The 9,438-nt window shown below is 35.3% G+C and overlaps 1 non-coding gene across 1 annotated transcript; it reads left to right on the forward strand.

Moving 5' to 3' along the window:
* Nucleotides 1-479: 479 nt before the first annotated feature.
* On the forward strand, nucleotides 480-581 carry LOC138815127 (U6 spliceosomal RNA). Its single transcript, XR_011368182.1, has one exon. It is a non-coding gene; the product is annotated as a U6 spliceosomal RNA (small nuclear RNA).
* The last annotated feature ends 8,857 nt before the right edge of the window (nucleotides 582-9,438 follow it).

Here is a 9,438-nt window from a genome sequence, read left to right on the forward strand (position 1 = left end):
GCAGTTAATGTCTTAAATCTGCTTCTTTACACAAACACTTTGCAACTTCTCATTAGTAAAGTTTCTATAAACTCTGAAATGTACATATTTAGTAGTATGTACCATGAATCTTAAATGCTTTATGAAAAAGTCTTACAACCTGCTAAATAGTCTTAATTTTGGCATATATGAGCAAATTCCCAAAATTAAACATATTTAAAACATTAAAACTTTTAACAAAACTTAACACTTTCTATAGTGTTCATTATGGCAAGTTCCTTGTACAGAATAATTGAATTCCTCCTCCTACACATCTGTTGAACAACAAATATCTGGTATTATTTTGTTTTTGACATGTCAAACTTGACTTTATTCTTAAATGTGTTCTTATGTAAGAAATACATGGTTCTAAAATTTCACGACAATTCTTTTGAATTTAATTTTTGTGGAATTGTCTAGTTTAAGAAAATCAATTACACTTTATGTATAAAAAATGTTCTGTGCTCAATTCAGTAGCACATACACTAACATTGGAACAATAAAGAGAAGAATAGCCCCTGACTGAGGATGACACTCAACTTCGTGAAGCATTCTAGATTTTTTAAAAGAACAGATGCTAGAGGGGATGTGGACAGAAGGGAACCTTAATGCATTGTTGTTGGGAGTTTAAACTTGTTCGAAGACTTTGGAAAGTAGTATGGCGGTTCCTCAAAAGACTACAATAGAGCGCCCCTAAGTCCCAGCAATCCCATTTTGGGCATTCACCCAAATGATCACAAACAAGACCATACTAAAACTACCAGCAAAACTATGTTCATTGCAGCATTATTTACCAAAGCTAAGATACAGAACCAAACCCGAGGCCCCACAGTAAATGAATGGATCAAGAAAATGTGTGTGTGTGTGTGTTTGTGTGTGTGTGTGTGTGTGTGTGTGTGTGTGTGTGTGTGTGTGTGTGTACTGGTGTGTGTACTGGAATTCTATGCCTCCATCAGAAAGAATGACATCACCCAGTTTGTTAGGAAATGGAAAGACATGGAAAAAATTATATTAAGTGAATTAAGCCAGCCCAAAGAAGTGAAGTAAGCCAGGCCCAAAGAAAGATAGGTCCCATGGTTTCCTTAATTGCAATAACTAGTATGTGTCTGCTACAAGCAGAAAACATCATATAAGTTGACGTTAGGCAAAATGAACCCCAAGATAAGGATTCAAATGGTTTTTAATTCTTGCGATTGTTTCTAAGATATTTATAAGATGAATTCTTTGTTGCTTTGTATGTTCCTCCTGCAAGCTAAAGCCCCTGTTTTCACTGTATTTGATGTTGGTATATTTTGTGCACTGGAAGGGAAACACAAATCATTTAAAAAGGGATGCAGGTGGACCCATTGCAACAATGAGATGAACAAGTCGTTATGTCAAAAAATGATTTGGGCCGGGTGTTAAGGGATGTGGACAGTGGGGGGGGGGCTGGGGTGGTGGAGGGGTTGGTGGGTGTAGGGGGTGGGAGATGGGCAGGGATGGGAAGGGGAAACAAAGGAGGAGCAAGTGGACCCATTGCAACAATGAGATGTACAAGTTATTATGTCATAAAATGAACTTTACAACTTTGGGGGGAGGAGGACAGGGTGGGGAAAGTGGTGGAGTGTGGGAAGGGTTGGGAAGGGGAAACAAAGGGGAGGCAACAATGCTTGATAAGAAATGTACTCGTTTTCTTGCCCATGTAATTGTAACTCCTCTGTCAGTATTCTCACAATAAAAAAATGTACTCAATAACTCACGCATGTAATTGTAACCCCTCTGTATGGCATTTTCACAATAAAAAAAAAGAAACATAGGGCCTGTGGTATCCCTTATTTGCAATAACTAATGCATATCTGGGATAAGCAAAGAAGGTATGGTAAGGCGAAAAAAAGGAGTAGGCAACAATGCTTGATAAGAAATGTACTCATTACATTTTCCATGTAATTGTAACTCCTCTGTATGGTATTTTCACAATTAAAAAAAAAGGTCAAAAGCATGTGCATATGACTAGATAAGATGATGTTAAGGTAAATGAACCCCATGATAAGGACACAAGTGGTTTTTTATTTCTTCCTGTGGTTTCTAATATATTTATAATGTACAATGTGATTTTTTGTATGTTCATCCCCCACAGTTAAACCCCTGTTTACACTGTATCTGATGTTGGTGCACCTCCATCTTGTATATACACTTCTCTAATTTGGGGATGGAAAGGGAAAAAACAAAACGGTTAAATAAGGTTACAGTATGACCCATTGCAACAATGTGACGCACAAGACAGTTTGTTGAAAAACGAACTTTACAATTTAGGAGGGTAGGGAAGGGGAGTGTACTTGTGGGGGTGGGAAGGAAGGGATGGCAGGGAAAAACAAAGGAGGAGGTAACAATGCTTGATAGGAAATGAACTATTACTTTTTCGTGTAACTGTAACCACTCTGTACAGTATTTTACAATAAAAAATATAAAAATGTTATGGGATGGAAGAGAATATTTCCCCTAGTTTACCCGGATAATATCATTAACAAAGAAATTAATGCAAAACACTGATATGCAGATATTTTGAATAAATGTGTGTTTGTGTATGTATGTGTATGTGCATGCCTGCGCATTTTCATTCTCAGAGTTTGAATTCAGTGCGTCAAGGTCCCGCTAGGCCATTCTTCTCTAGATTGATGAGCTACTATATAAGCTACATCTCCATTCTTGGCTCTTTGCTAGTTCATTCATTTTTTTAATATTTTTATTATTTTTTATTGTGAACATACTGTACAGAGGGGTTACAATTACATGGGCAAGATAATGAGTACATTTCTTATCAAGCATTGAACCCTCCTCCTTTGTTTACCCTTCACATCCCTTCCCAGCCTCCCCCCACCCCCCATCCCATCCTCCCCCCCACACCAAAGTTGTAAAGTTCGTTTTCGACATGACAACTTGTACTTCTCATTGTTTCAACGTGTCCACCTGTATCCTTAAACAACTGGTTTTTCCTCTTCTCCTCCACAAATTATACTGACATCAAATATAGTGAAAGCAGGGGTTATACTGTGGGGGAGGGATATACAAAGCAATAAAGAAATAATTTTATAAATGCGTTAGAAAAAAATTCATGAAAGAAAAATCATTTAAATACATATGTAAGGGGTCATTTTCCTAACATCACATTATCTGACCTTTTCTGCTTGACTCATACATATACTAGATATTGCAAATAAGGGAAACCATGGGACCTATGTTTCTTTGTGCTTGGCTTACTTCACTTAATATAATTTTTTCCAAGCCTTTCCATTTCCTAACGAATGGGGCAATGTCATTCTTTCTGATGGAGGCATAGAATTCCATTGTAATTTTTTAAAAATAATCTCATGAATATTTTCTGTCCTGATTCGCTTCTAACGGTTATCCACAGATCTCAGGTTCCTGAGCAGATACCCGAGTAGACAGAATTAGAGGTGTGACCAACCAGCACAAGGCTTTCAGAATAATTTAAAAAGTAGAAGAAAATTTACTTCATGGAGGCTTGTTTACCATCTCCCACTTTTAAAGCATTTTGGAGTGATTATATGTGAATTTATTTCATTTTTGGATTCTTAAAAGACAGTAAGTGATGGTATTTAAAAGTTTTAATCTTTTTTTTTTAAATTGGTCATGCGGCATGAACTCTGGGCTTGGTTGCTCTCCCTGCGCCTTTCAGCTGAAGGTGAGTGCTCTACCTCTTGAGGCACAGTGCCACTTCTGCTTTCCTAGTTGTTTAGTGGAGATAAGAGTGTCACAGACTTTCCAGCCTGGGCTTGCTTTGAAGCGCATTCCTCAGATCTCAGCTTCCTTTGTAGCCAGGATTATAAGTGTGAGCCTCCAGCTACCAGCTAGTTTTAGTACTGCTTTTTTGGGGGGGGGCGGGTCCGGTCGTGGGGCCTGAACTCTGGGCCTGGGCACTGTCCCTCAGCTCTTCAGCTCAAGGCTAGTGCTCTACCACTTGAGCCACAGCGCCACTTCCGCCTTTTTTTCTTTTTTGCTTATGTGGTGCTGAGGAATCGAACCCAGGGCCTCATGCATGCAAGGCAAGCGCTCTACCACTGAGCCACCTTCCCAGACCTTTAGTACTTTTTAAAATGTATACTGGAAATGTGCTACAGAAGAAATTTGGCTCTCTTTAGACCTAAATTTATGAGCTCAGCTCTGAGCATGATAACCCAATGTCACCAACATTGTGTTGAAGAGAAAATGTGACAGAAAACAATTACCGTGGGAAATAATTGCTATGCTATTATTTCTTGGACAGCATGAATATTGAGTTGAAAGAGTAAGGGAATGGAGAGGATTTTACCTACTTTTTTATTGCTTACTTTTTGAAATTTTGAATCATTTCTTTCCCCACTGTGTGTATTTGGGCCATGCACTTAGTGCCTTTAATTACAATATTTCCTAACACTAAAATGTTAATAATATTAGAATTATAGCAAATGTTTTCTTCAGAATTAAGAGAAAAAAAACTTGTGAAATACTTAACATAAACTGCTAGGAATAACAATTACAATTACATGGGCAAGATAATGAGTATATTTCTTATCAAGCATTGATGCCTCCTTTGCTTCTTGTTCCCATCCCTTCCCATCTCCCTCCACACTCCTCATCCCATAAACTCTCCCTCCCCACCAAAGATGTAAATTTCATTTTTCGACATAAGGATTTGTACATCTCATTATTACAATGAGTCACCTGCATCCCTATTTAAATGATTTGTTTTTTCCTTTCCCCTCCACAAGCTATACCAACAACAAATACAGTGAAAGCATGGGTTATACCATGGGGGATGGACATACAAATCAACAAAGAAATAATCTTATAAATGTTTGAAACAATTGCAATAAAGAAAAAAATCAATTGAATCCTTATCTTGGGGTTCATTTCACCTAACATCAACTTATCTGACCTTTTCTGCTTGTCTCAGACATATAATAGTTTTTCCAAATAAGGGAAACCATGGGACCTATTACCTATGTTTTTTTGGGCCTGGCTTAATTCACTTAATATAATTTTTTCTAAGTCTTTCCATTTCCTAACAAATGGGGCAATGTCATTCTTTCTGATGGAGGCATAGAATTCCATTGTGTGTATATATATATATATATATATATATATATATATATATATATATATATATATATATATATATATATATATATATATATATCACATTTTCTTCATCCTTTCATCTAGTGAGGGACATCTGGGTTTGTTTCATATTTTAGCCATGATAAATAATGCTTCAATAAACATAGTTGTGCTGGTAATGGACAAGAGTCTCATATCTAAAATATACATGGAACCCAAAAAAACTAAATCCCCCAACGACAAATCCTCAAAGAAACAACTGTCCAATAAATAAGTGAGCTTAAGACTTAAAGAGAAACTTTTCTGAAGAGGAAATAAGTATGGCCAATAGACACATGAAGAAATGCTCAACCTCTCTACCCATAAAAGAAATGCAAATCAAAACAACATTGAGATACCATATCACCCCAGTTAGAATGGCTATAATCATGAACTCTAAAAACAACAGATGCTGGTGGGGTTGTGGACAGAATGGAACCTTAATGCATTATTGTTGGGAGTGTAAACTTGTTCAACAGCTTTGGAAAGTAGTATGGAGTTTCCTCCAAAGACTCCACATAGAACTCCTCTATGATCCAACAATACCACTTTGGGGCATTTACCCAAATGGTCACAAACTAGCCAGCAGTTTTTTTTAAAAAATACTAAATAGAATGCAATCAGTATTACAAAAGCCATTACATGTAATGAGAAACCAGAAGGAATGTTGTCTATTGACCATGCTCTGCTTCAAAGTCAGCCAGGTGGATAACTTCTCATGCTGTAAATCAAACTGGTTTTATTATGTCTTGACAGTATAAAAACATCAGGGACAGAATAATGAAGGAATGTTGTAGACTGAGGTGAAGTCCATATTAAAATGTGCAAAACTGATGAAAACGTAAAAGTCTCTGAGTAGTATATTGTGTTTTACATCATTTAAGTTAAATTGCAAAAATAGGGAAGACCTAGAGGAATGAATTCTCTTTTTGATAGCCAATCAAAGGTCCTTAGAAGATTGAACTCTTTCCTCATTCTTGTAGAGGCATCATCAGATGAGAGGAACTCTATTGTTTCTGTGCTTCTTTCCATTTATACTTCAGTTTGAAATCTGAACTACATGGGACTGAAAGAAACCTAGAAAAATTAGACACGCAGGCTTTGGAAAGAGCCATGAACGAAAAATAAATAAAATACATATAGCCTTGTAAAAGGTCTAACTAAATTTATTTATATAGTCTTAAGTGTAAAAAAAAATTATTTAAATAATATTATTGAAAATTGAAAAATGTTAGGAGTTGCTTAATTTTTTTTCTTTCTACTATATTGAATTAAGTATTGATTTTGTATAGAGAGATTAAAAATGAGATTAACAAGAAACGATTAAAAATGGACAAAAGTTCTGAATAGACACGTTTTCCAAAAAGTCCTGAAAAGCGCCAGTGTGTTTACAAAGTTGTGTTTAATACCACTTCTATGCTAGGTTAAAGCTTTGTGAACAGAAGTCATTATAGAAATGCAATTGAAAATTACTATGATACTACTTCATAACTATAACAACTCTTATCAAAAAAATCAAAGGAACCAGGTGTGGTTAAAAGGCTTGTAATTCCAAGCATTTAGCAGTTTGGAGTAAGAGGATTTGGGTCTAAGGCCAGGCTGGGGTTCTGCACATTGTAAAAACCTGCCCTTAAAAAACTCAAAATGTAATAATGTTGGTGAGAGTGTGAGAAAAGGAAATTTTCTACACTCTTGTTCAAAATACAGGTTAGTATTCTCATTGTAGAAAGTAATTTGCAGTTTTCTAAAGAAATGCAAAGTTGAAATACCATCTGACACACCAATCATTTGATTATTTCTCTCTGGGTAACTGGAAAATATATGTGTAGTTGTTTGTTATTCACATTGTCCACAACAGCTGCCCAGATATAAATAGAAGTTAAGTGTTCAACAACAGACTAATAAAACAACTGTGGTGCATGCACAAATATATTTTTCTGTTTCATCTTTAAAATAGCAAGAGATTTCTCCAATTAGGCATAGCTTACAATGACCTGAAAAATGTATTCTAAATGAAGAAAAATGTTGTCTTCTGATACCTGTAAAACTACGCGCGCGCGCGCGCATACACACACACACACACACACACACACACACACACACACACACACACACACACACACACACACACACACACCAACCTCAATCATTATGAGATAATTTTTTTAAAGTAAAGCAAACTGGAATTGCTGGGGCATTTAGGTCACAATGTAGAAGATAGTAAATATACAGGATGACCAAGTATACAATTTGATGTACAACATGAGGATACAGAGGACAATACTGGCATAAGATAGGAATGAAGCTAAATGAGTAGGAGTTGTTCTTCCTAGTAGGGGCTGCTCTTTTAGATGTTCTTCCTTCAGTAATGGATGACATGAACGTAATTCTTTAAATATACCTGCCTGTTTGCAGAAATAACAAACAAGGTAGCAATAATGTTGTATGCTCAACATAGAACAAAATGTCAAATTTAAATACATGAGATTATCCTAGATGTAAACTAATAATTCCAAATAAGGGAAACCATGGGACCTATGTTTCTTTAAGTCTGGCTTACATAACTTAATATGATTTTTTTCCCAAGATCTTCCATATCAGTACAAATGAGGTGGTATCATTCTTTCTGATGGAAGCATAGTATTCCGTGTGTGTGTGTGTGTGTGTGTGTGTGTGTGTGTGTGTGTGTGACATTCTCTTGATCCATTGATCTACTGAGGAGTGTCTGGGTTTATTCCTTAGCCTAGCTATCATAAATAATACTGTGATAAACATAATTGTTCTGGTAGCTTTAGTGTGATCTTGTTTGTGATCACTTGGGTAAATGCCAAGAAGTGCAATTACTGTGTAATAGGGGAGCATTATTGTGTACATCAAGGATAATCTTAGTAGATGAGAAGAATAGCTCAATAGCTATGTACATATGAGGGTGTGTGGTGATTCCAAGGGAAATGATCTCCAAGATATGTTATTTCTTGTTGTTCTAAATGTAATATGTGATTTCTTTTTATCCTTTTGTGTTTTCCACGCCTATGGTTTATCCTCTGTAGGAACTGTATTTGATTTTGATACCCTGGATATTGTAAATATGTTGATCTGAACTAGTTAAGGGCAAGGGAAAAAGCAAAATGGTGAGACAAAGGACAAAAGGGGGAACTTATGCAACAGTGATACTCACAAGACAATACGTTGGAAATAGTCTTGGGGGGCATTGGGATGAAAGAGGGAGAAAAATGTGCGAAGGGATAACAAGTTATAAAAGAAATGAATTCATTATCTTACTTATGTAACTATAACCCCTCTGTACATTAACTTGACAATAAAATTTAAATATAAAACATAAAATACATGATAGCAAGCAGCAATACAGGAGATGTGAGCGGGGAAATACTGTACTATACAAAGAAGAGTGAAACAGCTGTGGAGAGCAGTAATTTGACTTTAACATAGGAAGTAATAAACTAGGATGCAGATTTTCAGCCTCATGTCAGTCACTAAAAAGGGAAAACAAAATGTACAATCAGTAAACCAATAGAGATAAAATAGAAAACTAAACAATTAAGGTGAAGAGATAACTTGGACCAAGAATAAAAAATGACACAATTAGTAAACAAATAACAAGCTGGTAAGTTATAAAATGTTACTAATAATTCTAGTAATGTTTTCTTAACCTCACAACTTGTTGGAACTATACTTCAAATCACAGTTTAATAGTATATCATTTTAAAATTAGGTTACTTCTTATTGATTTCTTAATATTGAATGTTTAATATATAATTTTAATTTCAGTAGCTATAGAATAGAAAGTGAAACTAAGTTCAATAATATATAGCATGAATTGTAAAATTGAGAAGCATTAGAATTTAAACGAATGACATAATTATTGTTTCATTTCTGTGAATTAATGTAATAATTCAAAGTGTTTTCTACACTTCGCACTCATCTTAACATCAAATAATAAATTATTGCACATGACTTGGTATTAGGTGGAAGGGTTCAGCACTGTGGTAATATTCACACCACACAGTACATCAGAGTTTGGCTCCTCTCATCTAGCTTAAATTGTGGAAATTTGATTTCTACATGCATATTAAATTCTTGCCAAGGTGACATCTATAAAATTATAAACAATTATGTATATGAGGAGTGTTTCTGATGATACTTAAAAGTCACATTCATTAATTAAATTTTATTGTTTTCTACCAAATAAATATTTATAGAGAGACTGAGTTTCTGAGTTGAGGATTATTTTATATCCCTGCCATTGTTTCTATTGTTGGATTT

The sequence above is a fragment of the Dipodomys merriami genome, unplaced genomic scaffold (genome assembly GCF_024711535.1).
Source record: "Dipodomys merriami isolate MVZ:Mamm:240054 unplaced genomic scaffold, mDipMer1.0.p SCAF_624, whole genome shotgun sequence".
NCBI classification, from domain to species: Eukaryota; Metazoa; Chordata; class Mammalia; order Rodentia; family Heteromyidae; genus Dipodomys; species Dipodomys merriami.